Source organism: Gopherus flavomarginatus, chromosome 2 (genome assembly GCF_025201925.1).
Source record: "Gopherus flavomarginatus isolate rGopFla2 chromosome 2, rGopFla2.mat.asm, whole genome shotgun sequence".
Classification (NCBI taxonomy): Eukaryota; Metazoa; Chordata; order Testudines; family Testudinidae; genus Gopherus; species Gopherus flavomarginatus.
In genome coordinates this window covers 261,797,561-261,812,686 of record NC_066618.1, presented here as the reverse complement: position 1 = coordinate 261,812,686, position 15,126 = coordinate 261,797,561, and positions in this window count along the sequence as shown.

Genomic DNA, 15,126 nt, shown 5'->3' with positions numbered 1-15,126 from the left:
AAGTTAGGTGTGTTCAAGTTGGCAGGGCCTGATTAAATTCATCCTAGGGTGCTTAAAGAACTAGTTGAGGCAAGGGTGCTTAAAGAACTAGTTGAGGCAATCTCAGGACCAGTAGCAATTATCTCTAAGAGCTCATGGAGGTTGGATAGAGTCCCAGAGGACTGGAGAATGGTACTATTTTAGCCTCTTTCCTTTTTTTTTTTTTTTAATAATTAAAGGGTACAAAATGGACATAGAGAATTATAAACAAATCAATTTAACTTCAATACCTGGAAAGAAAAAGAAATAATCAATTTGTAAGCATCTACATGAAAATAGGGTTGTAAGGAATAGCTGCCGTCTATTCGTCAAGAACGAATCACGCTAAATCAACCTAATTTCCTTCTTTGACTGGGTTACTGACCTAGTGGATCAGTGGGAAGGGGTAGATGTGCTATATCTTGATTTTAGTAAGGCTTTTGACACAATCCCATGTGACATTCTCATAAGCAAACTAGGAAAATGTGGCCTAGATGAAATTACAATCAGGCGAGTGCAAAACTGGTTGAAAGACTGAACTCAAAGAATGGTTATCAATGGTTTGCTGTCAAAGTGGGAGGGCGTACCTAATGGGGTCCTGCTGAGGTTGGTCCTGGGTCTGCTAGTCAATATTTTCATTAATGACTTAGATAATGAAGTGAAGAGAGTATGCTTATACAATTTGCAGAATATACTAAGCTGGGAGGGGTTACAAGCACTTTGGAGGACAAGCTTAGAATTCAAAATGATCTTGACAAATTGGAGAATTGGTCTGAATTTAACAAGATGAAATTCAATAATGGTGAGTGCAAAGTACTTCACATAAAAGGAAGAATCAAAAGCACAACTACACAAGGGAGAATAACTGGCAAGGTGGCATTACTGCTGAAAAGAATGTGGGGGTTATGGTGAATCACAAATTGAATAAGAGTCCATTCTGATGCAGTTGTGAAAAAAGCTAATATACTTCTGGGGCATATTAACAAGAGTTTTGTACATAAGACACGTGAGACAGTTTTTCCACTTTACTCTGCCAATGTGAGGCCTCAGCCGGAGTAAAGTGTGTATCCAGTTCTCGGTGCCACACTTTAGGAAAGATGTGGATAAATTGGAGAGAGTCCAGAGGAAAGCAACAAAAATGGTATAAGGCCTTGGAAAAATTAAAATATTGGTCATGTTTAGCTTTGAGCAAACAAGACTGAAGGGGACCTGATACCAGTCTTCAAATACATTAAGGGCTCTTATGAAGAGGACAGGGATCAATTGTTCTCCATGTTCACTGGAGATAGAACAAGAAGTAATGGGCTCAATCTGCAGCAACTTAGGTATAGGTTAGATCAGGGTCTCTCAAAAGGGGTCGCCGCTTGTGTAGGGAAAGCCCCTGGAGGGTCGGACCAGTATGTTTACCTGCCCTGGCCACAGGTCCGGCCGATAGCGGCTCCCACTGGCCGCGGATTGCTGCTCTGGGCCATTGGGAGCTGCTGGAAGTGGCACGGGCCAAGGGACTTACTGGCCGCCGCTTCCAGCAGCTCCCATTGGCCCAGAGCAGCGATCCGCGGCCAGTGGGAGCTGCAACCGGCCAGACCTGCGGCCAGGGCAAGTAAATACATCGGCCCGGCCCGCCAGAGGCTTTCCCTACTCAATCGGCAATCCCTGTTTGAGAAACCCTGGGTTAGATAATAGGAAAAACTTTCTAACTCGAGAGGTAATGTTTTGGAATAGATTTCCAAGGAAGGTTGTGGAATCTCCATTAGAGGCTCTTAAGAACAGGTTGTACAAACACCTGTCAATGATGGTCTAGGTTGACTTTGTCTTTCCTCATTGTAGGGGACTTAACTTGATGATTTCTTGAGGTCCCTTTCAGCTCTACATTTTTACATTTTCTAAACAAAAAATTACATTTATTCTTGTGGTAACAATATTGCAGAGAAAACTTAAAAAAAAAATAAAGTTCCTGTACACACATTAAAAGCTTACTAGAGCTCACCCATCAGTTTTATAGGGCCCTAGTAGACCAAAATCCTTCCGCAAAGGTCCGGGGGCCCCCTATTGGGTAAAAGTTGCTGTTCATTTGCTGAATCAAAAGAAGGCCCTGTGACCAGTTTAAACTCAGCCTTTTTCTACCAAAAGCCCTTTCTCTGTCAGTCTCTGGAAAACCCAGTTTGAACTACTCTAAGCAAACCTCCTCAGGGCATGGTACCTCACTAGAGGTGTTCACAGCCTGCATTCTTCATCTTAATCACCCCCACACTCACTCTTCTTATTTCCTGGAGAAGCAGTGATGATAACCCTGTCCCACTGGAGCTGCACACAATCCCTGGCTCACAGTGACACAGAAACCATTCATTAACTTAAAACAATATGGTCCCCACAATACTGTGTGCTGTTGCAATATCTATCACATCTATCAGAAATGTCTTTCAATGTAGGTAACTGCAGACTGTGATCAAGCAAGTCACTACTTAACCTTCTCTTGGATAAACTAAATGGATTGAGCTTGAGTTTCTTGCTAAAACTTGCTTTCCAGACCTTGAATCACTCTTGTAGCTCTTCTCTGAATCCTTTTTAATCTTTCAACTTTCGTTTTTGAAGTGTGGGTACCAGAACTGTGTCACAATATTCCAGTTATGGTCACACTAATGTAATATATGGCGTGTAATAACATCTCCATATTCTTACTTGATATTTTCCTGCTTCTACATCCCAGAATCTCATTTGCCCTCTTAGCTATGGCATTGCACTTGGTGCTTAGGTGCAACTGCCAGCTGCCATGACACCTAACTTGTCTTCAGCGTTGCTACATTCCAGGATGCAATCCCCGATCCTGTGTGATCTGCGTTCTCTGTTCATAAATGTATGACTTTACATTTGGCTGTATTAAAATGCATGTTGCTGAAAAAAAGCCTATTTTACTAAGTGACCCAGCTTAGTCTGTAAAACTCACTTGTTCCCATCATTTAAAATTCCACCATTTTTTGTGTCATCTGCAAATTTTACTAATAATGGTTTTATATTTTCTTCCAGACAATTGATAAAAATATTTAACAGAATTGGGTCAAGAACAATCCCTATGGGACCCCACTAGAAAACACCCCTTTTAGATGTGAATTTCCCATTTACAGTTTTTACAATCTATCAGTTAACTAGTTCTTAATCTATTTAATATTGGCTACATTGTATAGTGTTAATTTTTTTTATAATGTCATTTGTGGCTAAGTCAAATGTCTTAAGAAGTCTAAGTATGTTATGTGAACAATTTCCTTTATTAACCAAACTTGTGATCTCATTAAAACAAAAAGACATAGGTCTTGTCAAACAGTCTTCCATAAAACCTTGTTGATTGGTTTTAATTATGCTGCCATCCTCTAATTCTTGAGTGATTGCATCCCATATCAGCCTTTCCATGATTTTGCTCAGAATCAATGTCAGACTACAGTTACCTGGCTCATCCAGTTTTCTCTTTCTTAAAAATTGACACACCATTAGATTCCCCCCTAGTCCTCGGGAAGTTCCCCAGTGTTCCAGGATTTGTTTAAAAATCAACATTAATAGTAAGTTATTTTAATACTCTTGAATGTTATCTGGTCCTGCAGATTTAAAAATGTTCAATGTTAACAGTTGCTGTTTAACATTAGGTTACTATAATGTGCTGGTACCATTACTAGGTTTAAGAGAAGATCCCAGTTGGAAAGCCCATCTCTACTCAATTACCGGTTTTATGCATCCAAATTCCTTCCTTACTCTAAAGTGAATGCAGCAAATAGTAATATCAGCAATGTTTGCTGTACAAGCAAATATGATACAGGGGCATAGTAGTAACTGCAACGCAGAATCAAGCATCATGTTATCATACCATTCAGTCCACTTATTCCTAGGGAAATTCTCCAGTCTCTACTTCGTATTTCTGATCTCTATTCTGAATAAGCAAAAATTGCTCCACCCTGAAATGGATGCTGCGGACCCTGGCCTTCTTAGTGAAAACCTAGGATTTCTAAAATGGTGCCCTGGCAAAGAGACAGGTATGCGTGTATGTGGAACGCTTCACGAATTTGCGTGTCGTCCTTGCGCAGGGGCCATGGGCAGAGTCACAGCTCTGAGATAAATGACAACAGTGAGCATGTGCAAGATTGGTGGCTACTGAGCATGGGTTGCTATTAAGCATGGCTCTTGAGTAAGGAATGACAGAGAGGTCAGTTAATTTATCAGCTAGCTCGTCATAGCCCACTCATACTGGTCACAACTCGTTTTAAAGGTCAGAGCTGTCAATCATAATTCTGAGGTAATGGTAAGTACTGAGCATGTGTGAATGGAGTAATTGCTTAAGGGTATTTAAGGAAGTCCTAGGAGAGTGTAAAAGGCCAGACACAAAGCAGAGCAGTTAGCTGATGGGGAGAGAAGATCTGGACTGGAGAAAGAGAGAGAATTTGATCGGAAGATGACGGGGAACTGGAAGCCAGAAAAGAGAGAGCTGCTGTAAAGAAGTCAGAAAAGCTGCTGCAGAAAAAGAGAGAAGAAAACTGGGGCAGAGCAAAGCTGACTGACCAGGAGCTGAACAAAGACAATGATGAAGGATTTTAAAAGCAGCAACAGTGATTTTAAAGGAATACCAATGGATTTATAAAGTCAGCTTGCCAGATTTTGATATAATTTTTAGAATAGTATAGTTTTAGCATAGTATTTAATGTGTATGCTTGGAATGTGTGTGTTAATCGTATTTTTTTATGTAAAACTTAAAGTATGTTTGCTGTCAGCAATTTGTTGCAAACTGGACACTTGTAACAAATCACTTCACTTAGAATCATTTGAATTATATTCTATTGTAATTCGAATGTTCTTTAACTTGGCGTAAGGGATTGGTGTCAAGGATTTTGTGCCTTTTTTAGGATTTTTAGATCATAATGTAGTAGGGATTATTACTTACATTAATAAAAATACTTTGTTTTGGAAAGAATGCTGCCTGCATCAATTACTTTATTGGGGGGGTTATATCCATGTCTTTTAGTGTTTCCTTAACCCCAGAAATTTATACCTTGGGAAGAACAGACTAAGGGGGAGATAGGCAGGTGGTTATAGCAGTGTCCCCAAATCTAATTTTCAGGGTAACACACTGGGTCCTACATTGCATTTCACTTTTTTTAAAAAAGTGTGTGTTGTGAAGTCTCCTGAAAAGTGTGCATTTGGGGCTCAATACAATTCCCTTATAATCAATGGAAGTCTTATGTATTGACAATTTAAGCAGCAGTTCTCAGTATAGATAGCTTGCTCCTTCAAGGGACATCCACATTTCAGAAGCAGCCTATGTAGACAATTTAGTCTTAAGAGCCATGGTTGCTACTAAGTAATCTTTCAGCTCTCTACTTAAGGAAAATACCTAATAGGACTTAATATAGGGGGAGAGATGAAGATGGACTCATTTAGATAAAGGAGACCACTTGAATACTCATAGACTCTAGGACTGGAAGGGACCTCGAGAGGTCATCGAGTCCAGTCCCCTGCCCTCATGGCAGGACCAAATACTGTCTAGACCATCCCTAATAGACATTTATCTAACCTACTCTTAAATATCTCCAGAGATGGAGATTCCACAACTTCCCTAGGCAATCTATTCCAGTGTTTAACTACCCTGACAGTTAGGAACTTTTTCCTAATGTCCAACCTAAATCTCCCTTGCTGCAGTTTAAGCCCATTGCTTCTTGTTCTATCATTGGAGGCTAAGGTGAACAAGTTTTCTTCCTCCTCCTGATGACACCCTTTTAGATACCTGAAAACTGCTATCATGTCCCCTCTCAGTCTTCTCTTTTCCAAACTAAACAAACCCATTTCCTTCAGCCTTCCTTCATAGGTCATGTTCTCAAGACCTTTAATCATTCTTGTTGCTCTTCTCTGGACCCTCTCCAATTTCTCCACATCTTTCTTGAAATGCGGTGCCCAGAACTGGACACAATACTCTAATTGAGGCCTAACCAGCGCAGAGTAAAGCGGAAGAATGACTTCTCGTGTCTTGTTTACAACACACCTGTTAATGCATCCCAGAATCACGTTTGGTTTTTTTGCAACAGTATCACACTGTTGACTCATATTAAACTTGTGGTCTACTATGACCCTTAGATCTCTTTCTGCCATACTCCTTCCTAGACAGTCTCTTCCCATTCTGTATGTGTGAAACTGATTGTTCCTTCCTAAGTGGAGCACTTTGCATTTATCTTTATTGAACTTCATCCTGTTTACCTCAGACCATTTCTCCAATTTGTCCAGATCATTTTGAATTTTGACCCTGTCCTCCAACGCAGTTGCAATCCCTCCCAGTTTGGTGTCGTCCGCAAACTTAATAAGCGTACTTTCTATGCCAACATCTAAATCGTTGATGAAGATGTTGAACAGAGCCGGTCCCAAAACAGACCCCTGCGGAACCCCACTTGTTATACCTTTCCAGCAGGATTGGGAGCCATTAATAACTACTCTCTGAGTACTGTTATCCAGCCAGTTATGCACCCACCTTATAGTAGCCCCATCTAAATTGTACTTTCCAAGTTTATCTATAAGAATATCATGCGAGACCGTATCAAATGCCTTACTAAAGTCTAGGTATATCACATCCACCGCTTCTCCCTTATCCACAAGGCTTGTTATCCTATCAAAGAATGTTATCAGATTAGTTTGACACGATTTGTTCTTTACAAATCCATGCTGGCTATTCCCTATCACCTTACCACCTTCCAAGTGTTTGCAGATGATTTCTTTAAATACCTGCTCCATTATCTTCCCTGGCACAGAAGTTAAACTAACTGGTCTGTAGTTTCCTGGGTTGTTTTTATTTCCCTTTTTATAGATGGGCACTATATTTGCCCCTTCCAGTCTTCTGGAATCTCCCCCGTCTCCCATGATTTCCCAAAGATAATAGCTAGAGGCTCAGATACCTCCTCTATTAACTCCTTGAGTATTCTAGGATGCATTTCATCAGGCCCTGGTGACTTGCAGGCATCTAACTTTTCTAAGTGATTTTTTACTTGCTCTTTTTTAATTTTATCTTCTAAACCTACCCTCTTCCCGTAAGCATTCACTATACTAGACATTCCTTCAGACTTTTCAGTGAAGACCGAAACAAAGAAGTCATTAAGCATCTCTGCCATTTCCAAGTCTCCCGTTACTGTTTCCCCCTCCTCACTGAGCAGTGGGCCTACCCTGTCCTTGGTCTTCCTCTTGCTTCTAATGTATTGAAAAACGCTTAAGAATAGATGAACCATGAAAAGGCTGTATGAAGTCTAACCCTTTCATAAGGAAAACTACAGCCTGGAAAAAGAAGGAAAAACCATTAAAATGCTTCACAATTTATAAAACATTTCTACGTTATTTATTTTGGCTATTTAATGATTTTTCTCTTACTCTTTCTCCAAAACTAAGCATTCTCCGTGTATTTCTATTTTTGAGTCATGTCCCTCTTGTGTGATTATATCAAGCATACTTTATATTTTTTTTCCAATGCTTTGGCATTCTTCTTGTGAAGCCCAGTCGTAAGCCTCAAGTGACTTAGGTGAGGGAAAATGAAATGGCTTCAGTATCTCTGATTATTCTTTTTTCACTGACAGGACCAGAGGAGATCACAGAAATCTGTGTAATAAATTTTCTGAATTGTCTCAGCATATAAACTTTTCATTAATGATTTTATACTGTAACTCAAAATATCTGAAAACAGTAATAACATCAACATTTATTCTGTCTTTAAGTTTGATTTACTTAAACACCTCGCCAGCATTCGTCAGGAGGGACTTGTAAGTATCTAGATCAATCTTTTGTCATATTCCATTTATTAGTCATTCACACAGATTTTTTTTCTACCTGAAAAACCACGGTGATTGTTTCAGCAGCCTAACTCCCTTCCTTTTTGTTTCTGTTTAAATAGAAAAACGAATAATGAAGAAGGCAAAACTGTAAAAAATCTGCAATTGCAGTTCAACTCTTCTCTGTATGAATCAATAACAAGATCTCTGCTCTTTGTGTGTAGCACAACTGCACTTGCTCTGAATACAGAGCAGTAGGAAATGTATTTGTTTCCTGCTTTCCCTTTCTGAACCATCCTTGATTAGGATATTGATGACAAATTTCAGCCCTCTAAGTACTGTGTCGGAAAGTACCTAAATAGAAATGTGCTTCTGTCTTCCTGCCTCTAGCAAGCATCCTGATTGGATTTGGGCTGAGTCCATCATGACTTTATAGGGTATCTTACAAATCCTGAGAGTTAATGGCTGCCACTCTCAAATACATCTGCCTTCTCCAAGATCACTTGCCCAAGATCTCTTTTGGAGCTCACAACTTTTTAGTTTTTATTTAAGAAGTGTCTCTTTTGGGTGCTTCATTTTCGGTGTCGGTGTGTCCCTGCACTGCAGATCGGAGATTTTCATTAGCAATGCTCGGTTGGGGTGCATGTGCACAGTAGCCATCTCACAGTGCCGTTGGCACCGGTCGGTAGTGCACATGCAAACCAACCCTTCAGTTCCTTTTCAACCATCCTTGGCTGCAGACAGAGCTCAATGGCAGTGCTGCCTCTTTGTTTTTTCTATAGAGAAATTATTAGATTAGTTATAGTTTAGTAAGTCTCAGTTACTTAGTTAGTTAGACATACTTCCCCCTCCCCCCGCAATTTTCCCCTCTTTATTTGGAAAACTTTTATCAGCTGTGATGCCCGGCTTGCCCGGGTTTAAATCCTGTGACTCTTGCTATGAGGCAATGCCAGTCTCTGATGGCCACTCATCATGTGTCCGTTGCTTAAGGGAGACTCATATCTCTCAAAAATGTGCCCACTTTAGTAACCTGAAAACTAGGGCATGATGTGACAGAAATGTCTGCCTCAAGATGATTTTAGTGGAGAAGTCCCTTCAGCCTACCCCTCAGGGACCAAAACCAATACCAGCAGCTGGTTCCCCAAGTAAAACGGCTGCTAATGGGAGTGCTCAGTCTTCCAAAACTTCCAGGAATGTGCCACAACCTCTCCTTATAGGGACACTCAGAAAAAGAAGAGGTCACCAGCAAGATGACAAGCTCGACTGGAATGAGCATCTTTGAGGCTCCAGGAACCTCCGGTACCATCCCTCTGTGGACCTCTGCCAAGACCCACCTCACCGACACGGAGTCGAGGCGCTCCTCCTCCGTGGCACCACCACCCCAGTGCAGGAGTCAGCACCGAGACTGATACCACCGGCAATGCCTCCAGTACCTTCACCAACTCAGTTGTTGCCACCGATGGACAGACCAAGAATGGCACTGACTGTTTCAACCAAGGCTACCAGCAAAATGGTCTCTGCAATGTCCTTATCTTCAACAGCTGCACAGCTGGCACAGAAACAGACGGCTCCGCAACAGTTTTTTCAGCACAAGGACATAGCAATCTCTTCTGTGCCACAGTCACCTCTGCTCGGCACCAAGGTACCTCCGGCCCAAATAGCAGAGCAGCTACCAGTTTCACCTGCTCCCCAACTCATATCCAGTGATGAAGAGGAGGATGTACAGGGGAGTCATTTCTCCTCCTAACACTCTTCACCCATGGAGCGTAGACCACCACGGGATGCTGTTAAGACCAAGTCTCACCAATCTTGCGAGATGCAACAATGGTACGGACAACCCTGGATTTGTCCACTGATGCCCTTTCCTACGCAATGGCCCCCTTGGCATCCCTGTGCGGCATATAGGGCCCAAGCTCCAGCCTGAGGAGAAATTTGCTCTCCTCCTCCATCCTCAAGCAGGGATACCTCGAAGGCACCTGAGGGCATCGCAGATGAGGAGGAAGATGACACAGACCATGAAGCCATTTCACCGGCCCACAACTAATCTTCCTCCCCTCACAAGGCAGTCATACCACCTCCTCCAACCACAGTGGATGATCTGAAACAATTTCAGAAACTTTTAAAAAGAGTAGCCTCCAGCCAAGACAATCCCCTAGAAGAGGTGCAAGAAAACCAGCACAACCACTTCATCCAAGATTGCATTACCCATGAACGATGCCATAATGGAACCGGCATAGAATATTTGGCAGACTCCCGCCATGATACTACCTACCAGCAAATGAGCTGACAGAAAATATTTCATCCCAGCTAAGGGGATGGACTTTCTCTTCTCTCATCCACAACCCAGTTTCCTAGTTGTGGAAGCTGCCAATCATCTCAGCAAACAACCTAAATTCCAGTCCACTCCACAAGACAAAGAACACAAACCATTAGACTTTTTCGGTAGAAAGGTATACTCATCAGTTACACTCCAGTTCTGGGTAGCCAATTGCTCGGCTCTTCTAGCCAAGTACAATTTCGATAACTACAATACGCTGCAAGAATTCCTTGAGGCCTTACCTGATGAAAAATGTCCCCAATTAAATGCCATCTTGACAGAGGGACAATTAATTGCCCATATAACGCTACAGGCATCAATGGATGTAGCGGACACTGCTGCCAAAGTGATGACTACAGCTGTTGTAATGCGCAGGGGCTCATGGTTGCAGTCGTCCGGTATCCCAAAGGAGCTCCAACTTAAGGTGGAGAATCTACCTTTTGACTGGGAGAAATCTTTCTCCACAAAAACAGATGACATTCTTCACTTGATGAAGGACTCTCAGGCCACTCTGTGCACTTTAGACATATATACGCCACCAAACAAACGACATCGATACCAACCATACCAAAAAGGCAGAGACACCTCTTTCCACTGCCCTCAACAGCGGCACTTTTGACTGGAACAGAAATAAGCAACGCTCACAGAAATGCAGGGCTTCTCAAACTCAGTCCTCATCTTCACAAGCATCTGTCACCAAGCCACAGTTTTGAAGTCTTGGTCAAGGGTCTCAACGACTTCCCCCACAACAGAGCACTGCCAGATACTCCTACCCAACATTTTGGCCACAGCCTGTGCCCATTCTATCATGCCTGGGTGGCAATAACAATGGACCAATGGGTACTGGAGATTATAAGATTGGGTTACCCCATCCCTTTCCTTTCCCGTCCCCCTTCAGGGACCCTTCTCACAAGCACCTTTTACAACTGGAAGTGAATCATCTTCTACAATTGGGTGCCATGGAGCAAGTTCCAACTCAATACAAGGGGAAAGGTTTTTATTCCTATTGTTTTCTCACCAAAAAGAAAAACGGTGGATGCAGACTCTTCAGAAGCTCAACAGAGTTGTGCGGAATCACAGATTCAAAATGGTCACACTGGCCACAATTATTCCAGCACTAGACAAAGAGGACTGGTTTTCCGCCGTTGACCTCCAAGATGCTTATTTTCATATGATCATACACCCGGCTCCCAGATGATTTCAAGATTCACGGTGGGCCTCAATCATTATCAGTACAAAGTACTACCTTTTGGCCTTTCCACTGCCCATCGAATTTTTTCCTAAACCCTCACAGTAAAGGTGGCCCACTTACGAAGAAAGGGAGTGATGATCTTCCTGTACCTGGATGACTGTCTGCTGAAAGTACAACACAGGAAGAAGTGACAAACATGGTGCAGACCGCCATCGCGCTGGGATTGCAAATATACGTACAGAAATCTGCACTGACCCCAGTGCAACAACTGGAATTCATTGGGGCCTACCTCGATTCCACACACGCCAGAGCACTGTTGCTTGGTCACAGGTTCAAAACAATAATCAATCTCATCTTGATGGACACCAGCAGCCCTCAAACATCTGCCACTGTCATAACATATTTCCCAGATTTGGACCTTAGCGTCCAAAATATGGGTGTTAGCATGAAAACCTCCAAGCTTAGTTACCAGCTTGGACCTGGTAAAGCTGCCACCACCCAAAAAATTAGTGTGTTTTGGGGCACTCCGGTCCCCCCAACAACCTTCCCTGGGGACCCCAAGACCCAAATTCCTTGAGTCTTACAACAAAGGGGAATAATCCCCTCCCCCACTTCTCCCTTCCAGGTGTTCCCTCCCTGGGTTCCTGGAGAGATACACAGAAGCAAGCTCCGTGAATCTAAACAGAGGGACTCCACCCTCCCTATTTCCAGTCCTGGAAACACAAGTACTTCCCTCTTCACCCAGAGGGTATGCAAAGTCAGGCTTAGTAAATCTAACACAAAGAGATTTTTCCCCCTGACTTCTTCCTCCCACCAATTCCCTGGTGAGTTGCAGACTCAATTCCCTGAAGCCCCCACTAAAGAAAACTCCAACAGGTCTTAAAAAGAAAGCTTTATATAAAAAGAAAGAAAAAATACATAAAAATGGTCTCTCTGTATTAAGGTGACAAATACAGGGTCAATTGCTTAAAAGAATATTGAATAAACAGCCTTATTCAAAAAGAATACAATTCAAAGCACTCCAGCAACTACACACATGTAAATACAAAAGAAAAAAAAACAATAAACCCCTTGTCATAAACAGATAGCTAAGGGTTAATGTCTCTTTCACCTGGAAAAAAAAGTAACCTGAAGCACCGGACCAGAGGACCAGTCAGGAAACAGGATTTTTTTCAACTCTGGGTGGAGGGAAGTTTGTGTCTGAGTTCTTTGTCTTCTGCCTGCCTGTATGCTCTCTCAGCTATGAGGGGATTTCTATTTCCTGCTTTCTAATCTTCTGTTTCCCAGTTGTAAGTACCAAAGATCAGATAGGGATTTATATGTTCTTTTGTATTTACATGTCTATAGTTGCTGGAGTGCTTTGAATTGAATTCTTTTTGATTAAGGCTGTTTATTCAAATTTCTTTTAAGCAATTGACCCTGTATTTGTCACCTTAATACAGAGAGACCATTTGTATGTATTTTTCTTTCTTTTTTATATAAAGCTTTATTTTAAGACCTGTTGGAGTTTTTCTTTAGTGAGGAACTCCAGGGAATTGAGTCTGCAGCTCACCAGGGAATTGGTGGGAGGAAGAAGTCAGGGGGAGATCTGTGTGTGTTAGATTTACTAGCCTGACTTTGCATTCCCTCTGGGTGAAGAGGGAAGTGCTTTTGTTTCCAGGACTGGAATTAGAGAGGGTGGACTCCCTCTGCTTAGATTCATGGAGGTTGCTTCTGTGTATCTCTCCAGGAGCACCTGGAGGGGGGAGGGGAAAGGTTTATTTCCCTTTGTTGTGAGACTCAAGGGATTTGGGTCTTGGGGTCCCCAGGGAAGGTTTTTGTGGGGACCAGAGTGCCCCAAAACACTCTAATTTTTTGGGTGGTGGCAGCTTTACCAGGTCCAAGCTGGTAACTAAGCTTGGAGGTTTTCATGCTAACCCCCATATTTTGGACGCTAAGGTCCAAATCTGGGACTAGGTTATTGACACCCCTATTGTTTTATGATCTTTGTACTCACAACTTGGAAACAGAAGATTAGAAAGGCAGGAGACAGAAAGATCACTCTCATAGCCGAGAGGGTACAAACCCAAGACAAGAACAAAGAACTCACACCCAAAACTTCCCTCCACCCAGATTTGAAAAAGTCTTGTTTCCTGATTGGTCCTCTGGTCAGGTGTTTCAGGTTACTCCTTTCCAGGTGAAAGAGACATTAACCCTTAGCTATCTGTTTATGACAGCCAGAACCTGCCTACAATTATTAAGTCATATGACGGCTATGACGTTCGTCATGAGACATGTGAGCCTGCATATGTGTTGCCTACATGGCTGGGTGAGCACAGTGTATGCTCCCAGCAAACACAGTCTAAACAAAAGAGTGATATTACCTCCAAAGGTCATTGCATCACTACAGTGGTGGATGAAACCGGAAAACATCTGCATAGGGATCCCTTTCCAACAGGATCCACCATCGCTAATAATCATGACCAATGTGTCGTTGATAGGCTAGGGCACTCACTTGGACCAGCACACCATAAAAGACAAGTGGTCATTGACAGAAACTCAGCTCTACGTCAATCTCCTGGAGCTCTGAGCGGTATACAATGTGCGCAGGCACTTCCTCCCGATCATGCGGAACGAATTAATATGCATACTGACCGACAACATAGCATGCATATTCTATTTCAATTATCAAGGAGGAGCTTGCTCCCATTCACTCTGAATCGAGGCCATGAAATTGTGGAACTGGTGCATTCACCACAACATAACCATCTCAGCATTTTACCTCCCGGGGTTCCAGAATATGACGGCAGACATACTAAGCAGACATTTCTCCCAGAAACATGAATGGGAAATACATGACAGCGTCCTCCAATCGATATTCCAGAAATGGGGCTTTCCATCCATAGACCTGTTTGCGTCAGCAACGAACCACATGTGCCCACCTTTTTGCTCCAGTGCAGGACTAGCACCCCAGTCCTTAGAGGATGCCTTCCTCATCACATGAGACACAGCACTCATGTACGCATTCCCACCGATACCTCTAATCCCATGAGTCATTCACAAGATACAGGCCGACAGGGCCAATATCATACTGATTGTTCCAACACGGCCCAGACAGATTGGTTCCCTAATGCGCTTAGCAGTGTGTGCTCCATGAGCGTTCCCTTTGCGGGTGGATCTCCTCTCACAGAACAAAGGCTGGACTCTCCACCCAAATCAGGAGACACTTCACGTCAAAGCATGGCTTCTACAAGGTTCCAACATGACAAATTAGCCTGTTCAGAAAGACTGAAACGGGTGTAGTTAAATAGCTGGAGATCCACCATATACTTCACTACATACTGGAACTCAAAGTCCTAGTCTACACTATGGGATTAGGTCGAATTTAGCCACATTAGGTTGATTTAAAAATGATTGAGTCCACACAACCAACCCTGTTCCGGCGACCTAAAGGGCTCTTAAAATCAACTTCTGTACTCCTCCCTGACAAGGGGAGTAGTGCTAAAATCAACCTTGCTGGGTCAAATTTGGGATAGTGCGGACTCAAATCGATGGTATTGGCCTACGGGAGCTATCCCAGAGTGCTCCATTGTGACCGTGCAGCACAGGTGACCATGCAGTTCCCCCAGAATTGCAAACAAGCTCTAGCATGGACTGAAGGGGAAGCACTGGATCTGATTGCTGTATGAGGAGAAGCATCTGTGCAGACTGAACTCTGATCAAAAAGAAAAAATGCTAATATATATGCCAAAATTGCACAGGGCATGGTGGATAGAGGCTACAACAAGGACACACAGCAGTGCCGCATGAAAGGTAAGGAGCTCTGGCAAGCCTACCAAAAG